Raw genomic sequence first — 16,373 nt, 5'->3', positions numbered from 1 at the left:
AGAAACAAACAAGGAGACAAGCATGAGCCGTCTGAGGAAAGCAAAGGGCCAGAAATTCAGCTGGACATTAATTTTTCACTGAATGTCAGGGACGGACCCTGGGCAGATTCAAGAGCTGGGCAAGCAAAATCAAAACACACCAGAGCCAGGAAAACTATTGCTCGGACACAGTTCGAGCCCAAACAGGAAGCCTTATACAACAATCCCTCCCAAGGAGGGCCCAGTGGCCAGCTGGGGTGGGTGGGGCCAGTCTAGAGCCTGAGAACCACGGCCGGATTGTGACATGCTGAGGCTTTATGCTGTGTCAAGCTTCAGAGGTGCCATGACATTACAAAATGGGTTGGAAGTCCTCCCTCAGAGAACACAATATAATTAATAGTTCTACAGCCATATACAAGTGTTTTTTTGTCTTATCGGAATAATAATCTCTAATTTAGAGTCTATTTTATTTTCTCCTTTATTCCAGCCAATTATTTAAAACTTGAAATTTAGTTATTTTTTGTATTCAGAGGCCCCTCATAATGTGAGGAGGGATGTGAACAAAACCAGATTTGCCGGTTTGGTTTTGTGCCTGGTTGAACCAGACACAGTACAAGTTTGAATTGAGCCAGTTTGAGATCCTCGGCTTGGAGCTTTCCTGGTAAAGGGGAATCTGATGAGGATTCACCTTTACCAGTAAAGGCGGGGTGTGCTTTCCTAAGGGTAGAGTGGGAGGGAGGGGAGTAAATAACTACTTACCAGTGCCAGCAGTGGCGGATGTGGTGGTGGAGGCTGTGGGGCGGAGCAATGACTCCCCTCACTCCCTGACCTGCTCCAGTTCAGGCCTTCTTCGGCCTGGTTTGGGTCTCTGCACATGTGTGGAGGCCATTTGTGCCTCCAGGTGCCCACAGAGGCTTGAACTGGGCTGAAGAAGGCCCGGACTGAGCCGCTGGTGGCCCAGCCTACTCTGGAGGCATCTGGTGGAGGTGCGGGAGGCCCTGGTGCCCCCCCCATGGCCACCGCCACCACTGTAGCCACCACCGTCAGCACTGGTAACTAGTTATTTACTCCCCTCTCACCCACTCTACCCTCAGGGAAACCCTACTGCCACCCCTTTACTGGCAGAGGAGAATCCGCTGATTCCCCTTTACCAGTAGAGCTCCAAGCTGGCTCGGTTTGAACCAGGCCTGGTTCAGTTCAAACTTGGACTGGCCGAGGCCAGTCTGGTTCAACCCTGAACCTGTCGAGCTGAGCCAGCTTGATGTTGAGCCGGCTTACACACCCCTAAATGTGAGGTCCTAAGCTGTAGCTTACCTAGCTTGTGCCTAAATCTGGCACTGCTGAGAACCTTTCATTGCCTAGGATATGCCTCAAGTTGCAATCCTGGTGACTCATCACATGGGGCAAGTCAAACCATTAAATAAACATTCCAGGTTCCTCAGCATTTTTTTAAACTCTGATTCTGTTAGGGTTTAGACATTAACTTTAAAAAATGGTTCAGTAACCAGTGCAGATATTCTTAAACAGTTTTGAACTGATTTAGGATATGATTCATGCAGAATTATGATTTCTTATAATTTTTCTTGCAATACAGATCTACAAAATGAGTTAATTAATAACAACCTGAAGAAGAAAAAATACTTGTTAATATTTGTTAAATAATTTCTTAAACAACAACAACAACAACAACAAAATAGAGAACAGAACAAAAAAGCAGGAAAGCAGAGCAGAAGTTTAACCAACAATTGAAAGTAAAAGGGAATGAGAGGAAAAGTATTTATTTTAAAACATGTTATTTACTCACACTAATATTACATCTGCCAGAATGTCAGTCATATTTGAATGTTGGGGGTGACAGAATGAATTTGAACCCATAAAAGACCCTCTCTAAACTTGAGTAGCAGGAACTGCAGATACTATTTTAGTCAAATGGTATAATTCAGGCCTTGATGTTCCTACCTAAGACTCAGTCCTAGGCTGTACCTACCAATCTCTCTTTTCAGATGGTGTACTGGGAAATATAATTTCCTTCATAGATAGCTGGAGCAGAGCAGTGCCCTCACCACTCCTTGAAAAATGAATTCTGAGTGTCGTATTATTGAACCATTTATTCTGAACAGGTTTCTAGGGATGTGCACGAACCTGTTTGGAGGCCCTTTTAAGGGCCTCCAAACCAGTTTGAACAACCGGCTGTTCAGCCAGTTAGAAGCCAGGGGTGGCATAACTTTAAGGGTGGGGGAGGGTGCCCTTACCCCTCCTGGGTCCCCCCCCATTGCTCCACTTTATTCATTCATTCATTCATTCATTCATTCAACATATTTTTATACCGCCCAAAATGTACGTCTCTGGACAGTTTACAATAAGATAAAAACAAAAGTAAAACATTAGTTAAAAACAAACAAACAAATAAAATTAAAACACAACAATTTAATTTTTTAAAAACAATATTCAAAAAACAACGTTTAAACAATCAAAATAAAATCAGTTAAAAGTCTGGTTGAACAGATGTGTCTTTAAAGACTTTTAAAAAGCTGTCAGAGATGGGGAGGCTCTTATTTCACTAGGGAGCACATTCCAAAGCCTCGGGGCAGCAGCAGAGAAGCCCGTCCCTGAGTAGCCACCAGATGAGCCGGTGGCAAATACAGACAAACCTCTCCTCAAGAACTGCTCAAAAGTTTCCTCAAGAACTCTCCTCAAAAATCACAAGAAACGGGAGAAGCTGGTGTATCAGCTGAAGCTGATAGAAGGCATTTCTGGCCACTGCCTCAACGTGGGGGAACAGGTAGAGGCTTGGATCCAGAAGCACCCCTAGACTGCGTACCTGTTCCTTCTGGGGAAGTGTGTTCCCATCCAAAACAGGCAGATCAAAGCCATCTCTTGAATTTTGACCCCTCACAATGAGTACATCAGTTTGATCTGGATTCAGTCTCAGTTAGTTATCCCTCATCCAGCCCATTACTGCCTCCAGGCAGGCATTTAGGGAGGTTATGCCCTCTCCCAATGATGCTGACATGGAGAAATAGATTTGGGTGTCATCAGCATACTGATAGCACCCTGCACCAGATCTCCTGATGATCTCTTCCAGTGGTTTCATGTAGATGTTAAACAACATTGGAGCCAATACAGAGCCCTGAGGGACACCATACAAAATTTCAGATTATGAAGAACAGTCTCCATGGGACACCATCTGGAACTTGCCCGAGAGGTAGGAGCGGAACTACTGCAAAGCAGTGACTCTCAAGGTTGGAGGCAGGCCTGTAGTTACTCAGCTCTGAGGGATCCAAGGTATGCTTCTTCAGAAGCGGTCTAATAATTGCCTCCTTAAGACTAGGAGGCATCCTACCTTCCATCATAGATGCATTTATAATCTCTACCAGGCCTTCTACAACAACCACCCTGCCAGATAGTATAAGCCATGTTGGGCAAGGGTCAAGAGGACAGGTGGTGGGCCACACCATTCCAATCAGCTTGTCCACATCTTCAGGAGTCACAAACTGGAACTGATCCAACCTAACTACATAAGAGAAGTCACTGGATACCTCCACATCAGAAACTGAAGTAATTGTGGAGATGGAATCTAAGTTGGCCCGAATACGAGAGATTTTGTCCACAAAGAAATCATTAAACACATCACAGAGGGTAGTAGATGGTTCCAGATTCTGAGTCAAGGGAGGAGGGGCACATACTAGCCCTCTCATAACCCTGAACAACTCCACCGGACATGAACTTCCGGATGCAATACAGGCAGAAAAGAATCGCTTCTTTGCTGCACATATCACGTGAGCATAAGTCTTCAAATGAGCTCTATGTTGTAATCTGTCAGATTCAAGCCAGGTCTTTCTCCACCTGTGCTCCAGTCATCTCCCTCGCTGCTTCAGCCCCCATAGTTCATCCATATACCAAGGGGCCAGTTTTGAAGTAGGTCAGAGAGGATGTTTAGGAGTGATCATGTCTACAGCACTGGTGAGTTTGCTGTTCCAATTCTCCACCAGGGCAGCAAAAGGACTGCTGGCAGAGCCAACACTAAATCCCTTCAAGGCTTCTTAAAATCCTATGGGATCCAATAACCTTCTCGGGCAAACCATCCTAATATGTCCCTCACCCCTCCGAAGGTGGGGTCTGAATGTGAGTCCGACCTTAACCAGATGGTGGTCCGTCCATGACAATGGGGAAATCACAGGAGTCCCCACCCATGGAACATCACCCTGATCAGAGTGAAAGACCAAATCAAGCATGTGACCTGCAATGTGCGTCGGTCCTGAGACCACTTGAGATAAGCCCATAGTCGTCATGGCCGCTATGAACTCCTGAGCTGCCCCAGACAAATTGGCCCCAAAATGAACATTGAAGTCCCCCAGCACCACAAGCCTGGGGACTCCAACACCAAACCTGAGACCAAGTCCGTCAGCTCAGTTAGGGACTCTGTTGAGCAGCGGGGCAATCAGTATACCAACAGATGCCTCAGTCTATCCCTGGTCCCCAAACTTAAGTACACACATTCGATATGGTCTGACACTCTAACATGGTCCCTCACCTGCTCCTCAACAGAGTGCCCTGGAGGGAGAAGCTGGGACCACACTGGGCCCCCAGCCTCCCCCAACCAGGTCTCTGTAATACATACCAGGTTGGCATCTTCATCCAGAATCAAATCATGGTAGGTTTCTGATTCGTTCTAGACTGACCTGCCATTATAGAGGAGCAAGGTGATGTTCCAAGGCTGGGCGACATTCCTCTCCAAGGTCAAAGAGCTGGTAAGACAGCCAGAAGTGGAAATAGCCATTAGATGTCTATGCCCCCCTCCCCTGTAACAGCTTGCTGATCTGCCAACGTTACTTCTTCTGTTCCCCACTACCACCGGAAATGGACACGCCCCCTGTCTCCCCATCTCCAGGTAAGCCCAGACACATTCTAAAAGATCCTTACCCAGGACTAATTAAAACAGAAGCCCCATGATTAAATGCCCACCGCATACAAATACCTTGGCCAAGAGGCCTGGCCCTGGCCCTCGCTGTCCCCCGAAGTAGTTCCCCCAAAGGGGTGAGCCCCTTTGTTGTTGCCCTTCGGTGGTGACCCTGCCAATGGCAGGCACGCTGCCACAGGCAGCGCTCCTATATAGGGCCAGAGAGAGCCCCTCTGGTCAGATGATGGACAGGAACTGCTGACTCACTCCTGGTCCCAGTCCTGATGGACAGGAACTGCTGACTCACTCCTGGCCCCAATCCTTTAAAAGTGTCCGTCGGGATGCAGTGTACCTCTATGCCCTCCCATGTCCTCTTTGGCCAGAAGTAACAGGAAGTACCCAAAGCACATGCAAACGCTGGACATGCACGCGCACATATCACGCTCGCTCACACACATGTCGGCCGCATGTGAGAGTGAGCACACTCAGCATGCTCATGCACTGGGTACATCCTGTTACTTCTGGATACGGGAAAGCAGGGAGGTAAGCTGCCGCCCTGATGGACACTTTTAAAATGGAGCACCGGTGGGAGAAGTGCAGCAGGAGGGGTGAGGGCACCCTCTCCTTAAAGGTATGCCCCCTGCCTTTGAGCCACCCCCCACCCCCCAGTTCTGTGCACATCCCTACCGGTTACCTTTTTTTCTTGTCAGGGTTTGGTACTAGCTCAGGTTCAAGTCCACTTTAAGATTTTCGGTTCAGATTCAGTTCTCATTCACTGAAAAAACTCTCTGAACCAGTTTTTTTGGGTTCCGATCTTGTTTGATTCTCTGCCTATAACAAGAGACACGTGCAACTCTGCACTACTGTTATCGATTTATTTATTTCATTTTCTATATCACCCCATACAAAAAGGTAGCTAAGTGAGCTCCATGACAAGTGGAACAGGTGAGTTCCATGACAAATTGTTTCTCTTCATATGGGTTACCAATTTTATTGCATTGGCAAAGGCAACATGGGACTTGCCCATTTAAATATAGTTGTTCGTTTGCAATCCTCCACTTTCCAAATCAGTCATATTTGTCTGAGTAATGCTGCTGTGCACAGGCAGTCCTCTCATGAGGCAAGGTGAGGTGATTGCCTCAAGCAGCAGATTACTGGGACACAAGTGGGGTGGCAAAATGCCCCCCTGCAAAAGAGAGGAGATGGGCAGCATTTGGTGCAAAGGCATCTTGGAATGCCACTGCTGCTGCATTCTAGAGATGTTAGCAGCATTTTCCATGCAGCTCACACAGGCATAGGTGGCTTGGAGGAGAATTGTTGCCACACCCCTACACCAGGCAGCCACACACCCTCTGCAATATTAATGCAGATATCTCAGCAGAAAGGGCTCTGGATTGCAGGAACAATCAGCATCATACCAAGAACTTAAAATTCTGCTGTGCAGCCAGTCACTGTCTATTTGGGCAAAACAGAAAGGTGTCCCAGACAGTCTTACTGACTGGAATACAAACTGCTATATTTAGAAGCCTGCTGTATTTGGAGTGAAAGAACCTGCAGGCAGACTATTCAGATCCTGCAGACAGCTGCATGTCCTTCTCCTTTGTTCTCCTTATGAAGTGACTGTAGGGATTTCTCAGGTGTCAAACATTCAGCCCCAGTTAGTTACTTGCTTACCAGTCAAAGGCTGCTGTTAGCAGGAGAAAGGTTCTTGGCTGGCAGGTGAGTCTGGGAATCAAACTAGAGGAAAATGACCAGCCTCAATCTGCCACTGCCCCTGGACAGAGGATGGTGTCCGCAGCATCCCAGGCCTGGCCCCGATCCATGCCATTGAGCTGGCACTGCTGCAGCCACCCTCCCAAAAGACTCACTGAATGGTGAGTTTAAGAGATGGGGAGGGAAAGGCTGGGGGTGGGGGTTAGGTTGCCCCACCCCCTTGCATCTGATGTCAGATGCAGGGGGCATGGCTTGGGACTCAGGTGCATGCACACACTTTGCACTTGTGATGGGGGGGCCCTGCTTAACTTTGTCCCCTGGCCACTGGGAACCTCACTTCACCCCTGAGGAGAGGGGAATATAACAATTTACCTCACTGTGGTCCTGAAGGAGATACATAGGAAACTGCCTTATACTGAGTCAGACCACTGGTCCATCTAACTCAGTATTGCCTATTCTAGCAATGGCTCACCAGGATTTCAGAGAGGAATTTTCCCTGACCATTCCTGAAGATGGCAGGGATTGAACCTGGGACCTTCTGGATGCAAAGCAGATGCACTATGACTGAGTTTTGGCCCCAAAGATCATCTGCCTACAGTTGCTATTTACCACTTACTATTTAACTTTACTATTTACTATTCAACTTCACTGTTTACTATTTAACTTCGGAAAGGAAAGGAAAGGAAGGGAAAGGAAAGGAAAGGAAAGGAAAGGAAAGACACACAGGATAAAATAACATGTTTGGTTAAGTCTAGTTTGACCTTCATGACATTGGCTACTTGTTAGCAAGAAATAAGTGTAGAGAATCTAATAACAGAGACAAATGGGTGATGCTAGATTCAGCTACATAATGTATATGAAATATTAAAAAACATAAAATAGAGTGTAAATACAACAAAGGCTGTTTTGAGATCCTTTTAGAAAATCATTTCCCCTCTGCTAATGTTGTGCCTCTTTTATTGCTTAAAAAATACCTAACATTTGTTGTGTCTGTTGATATTACAATACCTTAGACCAGAGATTCCTAACCTTGGAACCCCAGATGTTGCGGTAGTACAACTCCTGCCTCCCAGCCATAATGGTCAAAGGCCGCAAATCCTAATCAAATAATAACTGATTGAATAAAAGATTTCACAAAACTGTATATATTTGTGAAAACATTTGCATACTCTGCGGTATAGGTTGCAGGAGTTCTCAGATAATGGTTCATATTTTCATTTTCATAGATGCTTCTAATCAGAATCTTTTTATTTTCATGTCCCACTGTCTGATGGGATGAAAAAATAATACTACATTTGGGGCTACTTCCAATACACTATGGTCCAGATTTCACAAATACTGAGTGTGGGCGGAGAGGTGGTAAAATGAACCAAGTGATGATGACATTTTGTGGATTTTTTAAAACTCCACGTGCCACGTCACCCTTTGCTGGGTAGAGCTAGAATCACCCTTGGCCCTCTTCCACTTGCTTCCTAACTTCCTATGGGCCACTAGGCATCCAACTGATATTTTCCAAGCAGGGCTATTCATAGGAGGGTGCTGGCAGGGGACAAACGGTACTCCTCCTCAGCCACACATCTTCTTTGCCACCGTTCCTCACCCCTCCATCAATAGTGCACAAAGCACTAAGACATTTGATCACCTCTCCTCATTCCAGCTGGGAGAGCAGCAACCGAACTTCCCAGCATGGCATGAGCTGAATACTAAATGAGAGGCACATGAGTGCACAGCTGCTCCACTTCCCTGCATGGGAACTGGAGGAGGACTCATGCTTGCTTCTCCCTTGCAGCTCGGCAAAGTCACCACTGCTCCTCTGTACACTGGACCCCCCTCCCCTGACTGATTGCTTTCGGGGGGGGGGGGAATCAGAGGGGGAATTCAGCCACGTCCTGCTCCTGTCCCTGCCCCTCTTGCCGGCCAAGATCAGCTCCTGTCTTTAGGAGACTGAGCCCCCTTCCAAACTTCTTAGGAACATAAGAAGCTTCCATATAATGAGTCAGATCACTGGTCCACCTAGCTCAGTATTGTCTACCCAGACTGGCAGCGGCTTCTCCAAGGTTGTAGGCAGGAATCTTTCTCAGCCCTATCTTGGAGATGCTGCCAGGGAGGGAACTTGGAACATTCTACTCTCCCCAGAGTAGCTCCATCCCCTAAGGGGAATATCTTACAGTGCTCACACACCAAGTCTCCCGTTCATATTCAACCAGGGTGGACCTTGCTTAGCTAAGGGGACAAGTCATGGTTGCTACCACAAGACCAGCAATCCTCTTATTTAATGCCCCCGCCCCACCAATTCCCTTAGACACTGCTGCACTGTGGGAATATCTGCTGCTGCTTCCCTCACCGCCCATCCAACATCCCTGGCTGACTTTTTGTAGCCTACCAACCTCTGTCTCCCTCCAGCAGCCACTGCCTGGCCCCTTGCTGTCCTGGGTGGAGATGGCCCCCAGTGGAATCCTGCTCTTGCTGCATTGGGGGCTGCATTGGGGGCTGAGGAGCTGTCACCAGCCTGCCTGGCTTGGACCTGTGTGTGCTACTGGAGGGTGGGGGATGAGGAACGGCAGCTGTGTGCAGGTGTGGTTGGGTCCAGCTGCAGGGCCTGGGAGAATGCAGAGCTGGAGGTGAAAGGACGGGCATGCTTCTGAGTTTTGAAATGTAATTCATTCTGATGTCTCAATTATTTTCTCCAAAGGTCAAGGCCTTCTCCAAGAACCATTAAAATTCAGTCAACATTTACAATTCTCTATGTGGGGGATTCTCAAAATTCTCAAAGGCTCTCCTATTTATTGCTTAGGAATGATGCTTTTAAAAGATGCCATATCTTAGTTTATATGTCAGTCATAAGGTAGGAACATAGGAAGTTTCCTTCTACCAAGTCAGACCATTGGTCCATCTAGCTCAGTCTTATCTACAGACTGGAAGCAGCTTCTCCAAGGATGCAGGCAAGAGACTTTCTCAGCCCTATCTGAACCTATGCCAGGGAGGGAACCTGGTATCTTCTGCATGCAAGCAGGCAGGTGCTCTTCCCAGAGCAGCCCCATACCTTGAGGGGAATATCTTACAGTGCTCACACATGTGGTCTCCCATTCAAATGCAAACCAGGGTGGACCCTGCTTAGCAAAGAGAACAATTCATACTTGCTACCATTAGACCAGCTCTCCTTTAGGCATTTAGGAAGAAGTATTAATAACTTGATTTTGAATTTAGGAACTATTACCTTCTAGTGAGTGTCTCTATGGTAGAAACAAATGCTTCTAGATCCCCAGAGTCTGTGGGGATAAGAAAGCAGCATCCTTTGCTTTCTTCATTCCCTTTGCAGATTTACAATGTTACTAGCACTGCTGTTCTGTGGGCTCCCAGAAGCCTCTCTGCTCATGTCTGAGACTACATGCTTGGAGCTCCCACCCTTAACATGCTCAGGAACTTCATGGGATTGTGGGCTTCCCTTTTGTTGGCATATAGGGATAGGTCACTTAGCAGGGAGTGAGACAATCACCCCCAGGTTTTCCAGTTTACAAGCGAATTGAAAGGGGATTAGCCTTGCGTCTTTCCCTATGTTGGGAATGTCTAAGCAGACCTGGAGTTAGCTCTCGAGTTAACTCCAAGGTCTCTCTGTCCAAAGATTGACTCTTTACTTTCTACTCCTCTGTGGTTGCCTCAGAAACGCTAATGCTAATCACCTCAGCAAGAATGCAGATAAGGCACTGTGAATGCTACTTTCATCCCCATCACAAAAAAACTAAGTGGGCAATAGGAATTCAGGAGATGCACTCATTAAAATTACTGATTAGTTTACTGGGTCCTTCCGACCTGACAGATACTGTCCTTGCATGTCCGTTCAGTCCATTTATAAGCAGGTTGTTCCAGACCATTCATGTCATTGTGTTTTACTCAAGCACAACAAACAAAGACAATGCATCCTTTTGAGATCCCCTGGAATTTCCCTCCTCAGGAAGAAGGAGTGTCCAGTATTTTGCCTCAGGGCATATTTGGGGCTATAACTGGCCCTGGTTTCATAAACTAGTGTGTTTCATTTTGTCTCTATACCGTGGAGTCACCCACTGTCTGGGTGACTGATTTGACACCAGCTATAACACCAGGCCATGTCTTGCTCTTTGTGCCATTCCTGCTCTTGGCCTCCAGATTGGCCTCACTGACCCGATCTAACCCACACACCTCGCTGCTACAAGCTGACTACATGAGAACAGACACCATTTGGATTTACCCCTGCTGCCTAACTCCCAAACTATGGTTGGTTCTCCACTGCTGCCTCCCGGTTCCATCCCTGAGGAAAGAGGTCCTTCAGTTGTGCCTGAGCCACAAGGGTCCCACTGGTCCTAAATGGAAGGACGAGGCTGTATGATAATCACTGTGCCCTTCTGGGGTCTCCCTATCCTTGCTCTTTCTTGAATCCAAATCCCTTTTTCTCTGAACCTTCTTTCTTTAGCTATCCTGGAAGTCATTTACCGTATTTTACGGACTATAAGACGCTACAGAATATAAGACGCACCTTAATTTTAATCCAGTTTTTCAGAGTTTTAACATATTAAACTGTTAAAACATATAAGACGCTCCTGAATTTTGGCGGATATTTTTCAAGGAAAAAAGTGAGTCTTATAGTCCATAAAATACGGTAATTTGGACACCAAGCTAAATTGCCTCTTTGCAAGTATCTTGTTAATCTCTGTAGCATATTTTAGTAGTAATATTCCTTAATCCACTCTGTTTTCTGCTGTACCCCTAAATCCCAAAATAAAAGCTTACTTTATTTGAATCTTACCTACTCTCTGCATGTTCATTTTCCCGGGACCAGAATTTTGCACAAATTTATTCTGACATGGGTCTGCTCCACTCTAGCTCACTAATTCCCCCACACAAGTTCAAATGCACTTAGGAGTGTTTGCCAATCACCCCGGAGCCGTTCCATTAACACCAAGGAAATGAGGAGGGGGGAGGCTGACATCCAAAGCTAGAAACCACTGGCAGACTAAGCAAATTTGTGCTAGTGTGTTAGCTTAGGTTCACTAAAAGTGGTGGATTTGTGGAAAGTGGTGGATTTGTGGAAACACTCTATTGTGCTAGAGTGCTAATATTGTCATCTTGCACATAAGCCCCCTTTAAAACAACTTTGGCATGCCATAGTGGAATGGTTGTGCAAATACAAGCAAGATTGCAGCTGTGTAACATTAGTCTGGAGCACAAGCTCCAGACTTAACACAACTAGCTAGGGCAACAGTTTTTGCTAGTGCAACATCCTTCTGCACACAGTTCATTGTTCTGGATGCTGGCTATTGAGTTTACAGTTAATGGGGCTCTAATGTATTTTCTGCACATTCCCCAAAAAATGTATGGAGAACGTTCAGTGTGCTTTGTATAAAGATATATACACCTACTCTAGAGAATTCTATTGTGTAGGTGTAAATCTTAGTTCAGATATCAGGATGCAATCTATCAAAGAAATACTTCCTAATTAAAATAAAATAACAAATTCACCTTTGTTTTTGACCAAGGTTAGACTAGAGAAGAGGACATGCAAAGATAGGGAGTTGGATTGATGATAATCTATATCTGCTTGGAGGAGTAGAGAGATAATATGGTTTCTACACTAATTATAGCTTATCTGCTCCTAAAACACTCTGACCAAGTTAACTGATGTTAGTCTGGTTGCAAATATAATTCATTGCCCCTATACAGTAAATGTACACAGCCAGAGTGTAAATTAATGCTAATAATCTGGCCTGACATGTGTTTCTACATTTCCTATCTCTGAAGATGGACACAGATCCCGAGCTGATCCGGGCCCAGTCCAGTTTGAGGGTGAGCCCTCAAGCCTGGTCAGTTTGATGGCAAACTGGCTTGAGGGAGAGCCAGTTCGCACATCTCATTCCCTAACACATGACAGGCAGTTAAAGGGAAGGTAAATTGATGAATCAATCAATTGATCAATGATCAATATCTTTATTATGGTCCTTGACTAGCATAAGGCAAACATAAAAAGTATCATTAGAAATGAAAGCTTAAAACTATAAAATTATAAAACTATTAAAATTATAACATTATAAACAATCAATGCCTATGAGGGCTGTGAAACCAGTGACTAAAGCATACTAAAATCATTCTGCTAGGAAACTAAGAACTTTGAGAAACTATGAACATGATGCATGCGGTGGAACATTAACATTTGCAGAGTGGCACAAGAGTGCTGTTGGGCAAGTGCAAAAACTTCACAAATGAGGATGCACAACAATGGAGTTCCATTCAACAGTTGTTGAAGTAAGCCATTATATATAATGGCTCACTACAACAACTGAACTCTAAATGCCTCTTTCCCATGAAAGCATGGGAAGATGCCTAGGAGGGCCATCTCAGCTGAGACGGTGGAGCAGAAGGACACTAAAGCAGGACTTCTCTACTTTGGCCCTCCTGTAGATGTTGGCCTACAATTCCCATAATCCCTGGCTATTGGCCACTGTAGGTGGGGATTATGAGAGTTGTAGTCCAAATACAGCTGGGGGACCAAAGTTGAGCAGGCCTGCTCTAAAGGCTGGAATGGTTCATGAGTGGAAGTCCTAGTGGAATGTCTAGGGGAGTGAAGCGATGGTACAATCAACAGGCTCAGGTAGTTCCAATGAGAGAATCTAACTACAGCAATCTCTCCCTGCAGGGGGAATTTATTTATTTATCAGGGCTAGCTTAAGAGGAAGCTGGGTTCAGGGGCAGAGGGAGGCCAGCAGCGGCCAGGCTCAAGCCCGCTGCCACAGCCCTCTAGACCCTCCCTCAGCATCTGATGCCAGAAGCTAAGACCCACCCCTGAATCTGACATCAGACACAGAGGGCATATCTTTGCTTGCAAATGGGGTGAGCAACCCCATTTGCAAGCAAAATCCCCAGGCCAGGCCTAAGCAGGGAGAGTCACTCCTGACTGCGCTGCAAACGCAGCGCTGGTTTAGCTCACAAACAGGGCCAGGTGTCCCTTTTTGCAAGCAAAGATATGTGTCTGTGTCTGATGTCAGACACAGGGGGGCATGGCTAGGGCACCAGGTGTGGCTCCTGATTGGCGACGGCCCAGGTTCTTTGAACGCTCAATGGAGGCTCCGCCCCTGGCTGGGTTGTATCTGGAGGACATCTTGCCTGACTATCCATACCAGTTTCTTTAGGTATCTCAATAGGAAGGAATATAACTACCTCCACCACACTGGTGATAATAGCTTGCATGTTATGCCTTCTTCCTGTAATAAAATTGTGGCCTGTTTTAGTTTTAACTACTGGTGTCTGCCCATTTATTTCCTTCTCTCTGAAACAGCTGTTTGAATGTGTACTGGAAAATATAATTAAACTGGAATTACTTTATATTAATTGAATATAATCATTATCCCATACAGCTTAAGATGATTATATTTACATTATAACTATGAATTATGCCTTAACGTACTCTGAATAGCAAATTTCCATGCTGGGGAGGAAAAAGTCTGATGGGAATTTTCATTCAAATTGAAAATTCATAAAGCCCTGAATGTTTGGAGGGTATCATATTTTATAGGCCTTCTAAAACATTAACATTCATTTGGAACGCTTTGAAATAAGCCTTAATTTTGCCCTAATGTTACATAGTGTCAATATTTTAACATACTAATATGTAATCCTAGCTACAGAAGGGGCTTGGAGACTCCATCTATTTCATTTTCTCAGTCTTCAAATGTTAGTGTGACTTTTCCCACAACCAAAGAGAAAGTCATATTAGGTTCTAGAACACCTCGTATTGTTGAAAACAAACATATGAAGCAGCCTTGCTTCATACAAACCTTGGTCCATTGAGGTCAGTAATATCAATGCTGATTGTTAGCAGCTCTTGGGAATTTCCGATGAATTCTTTCTGAGCCCTGTCTGGAGCATTTCTAGATGGGGCTTTTAGCTTGTTTCTCCTCTGGAATGGAGGGTGTGCGTCCTCATATCGGCCAGATTTATCTCAAACTCTCTGCAAACTATTGGGGAGCACTCTAGACATGATTTAGGTGTTTCATTGCATGTTAGAGCATAGCCCCATTTATGTCCGGGTTAAAAAATATCCACTTTTTGTGTCGGTTTCTTTGGGCAGATTCAAACTTGCAGTAAAGCCATGCAGTAAACCTGCGGTAAAGTCTGCTGTCTGGAAATGCTTCTGTAGATACTAGGGACCAAACCAGGGAACTTTTGCATGCAAAACATGTGCTCTACCACTGAGCAATGCTTCTCCCTAAACTACCATTATTTTCTTCTTGAAATGTAGTTTTGGCTAAGCTGAGCTGAAAGGCTCAAAGTGGATCAGTCGTTAAGGAGGGACAAAAGATTTCCCCAAATCACCCCAGCTCACATGCTTTTGCAGTTGCCACCCTTTTCACTATCTGGTTGGTCAGAGCACTCCTAGTACTCTTGCTTGCTGGTGACCACCATTTTTTCCTCCCATAAGTCCCTAAAGTGAGGGCAGGAAGCATTGTCCTATCTTTGCATAGCATTGTTTATCCTTCCATGGCATTGTTCTAAAGACAAACAGATTGAGAGTAATACATTCTGTCCTCTTGCTTGGGACCTGTGAGAGAAAAAATGGCAGCCACTGGGAGTCCCAGAAGTACCATCATACTAGCAGTAAGTTTGCCACCTGGCTTTACCCTCTTTTATGTTTCACTGAAGATAGCTGAAAAGATGCCTCTATGGACACAACTTATGAAAGGGGTGGTGAAGCAGGAGACATTTTAGTTTAGTCCTATTTATAACACTAGCAAAAGACTCATCCCTATAGCAGGCTGCTTTGTTGAATCTCATTCCTCTCTCTAATAGGCAGGCTGCCTGGCTGGATATGTCCCGTACCCCTACAGGGGGGCGGCTGAAGCGCCTGGCCAAGCCTCAGAGAAAAGGGGAAGGTGTTAGTGCAGGCCTGCTCAACTTAGGCCCCCCAGCTGTTTTTGGACTACAACTCCCATAATCCCCAGCCACAGTGGACACTCTGTGGATGCAAAAGCTGGACTTTGAAGAAGCAAGATATGAAAATTGCTTTTGACATTTTTGAACTTTGGTGCTGGAGAACACTTTTGAGGATATCATGGACAGCCAAACAAACAAACAAATGGATCGTAGAGCAAATCAATCCAGAAACTTCACTCAAGGCACAAATGACCAGGCTCAAACTATCGTACTTTGGTCACATTATGCACAGATCCAGATCCTTTGAGAAGTCCATCATGCTGGGAAAAGTTGAAGGAAAAAGAAGAAAAGGATGACCAGCAGCAAGGTGGATGGACTTGATTATGACAGCAATGAATGCACCACTGAGAAACTTTAAAGGCCAGATCATCCTGGAGAGAATCTATCTATGTGATTGCTAAGAGTTGACACTGACTTGATGGCATTTAATCAACCAATCAATCAGGCCAACATCTGCAGGAGGGCCAAAGTTGAGCAGCTCTGGGTTGGTGCCGCCTGTCTCCTCCTCCTTTGCAATTTCTAACCATGGGCTGGCTTCTCCCTGGGAGACTCCGGCCCGCTTTCTCTTGTCTGCCCCTAGTCAAGGGTTGGGCCAATTTAAGATGGCCTTGCAAGCCGAGCATCCCAGCCCCATCCTTCCTGCTTCTGCCTCCTTCCTCTGTATTAAGCACTTCAGTTCAGCCCCCTCCCTTCCATTCCTTTCTCTTTTCCTCCCACTCCCCGCTCTGCTTCTTTAATAAACAATTTATTAAAGTATTAATAATTATTAATACATAATAAATAAAGCATTATTCATAAATTAATAACACATTATTGATTGATT

Source organism: Hemicordylus capensis, chromosome 4, assembly GCF_027244095.1.
Source record: "Hemicordylus capensis ecotype Gifberg chromosome 4, rHemCap1.1.pri, whole genome shotgun sequence".
Classification (NCBI taxonomy): domain Eukaryota; kingdom Metazoa; phylum Chordata; class Lepidosauria; order Squamata; family Cordylidae; genus Hemicordylus; species Hemicordylus capensis.
The sequence above is the reverse complement of the archived record's forward strand: the minus strand, read 5'-3'. Positions refer to the sequence as shown.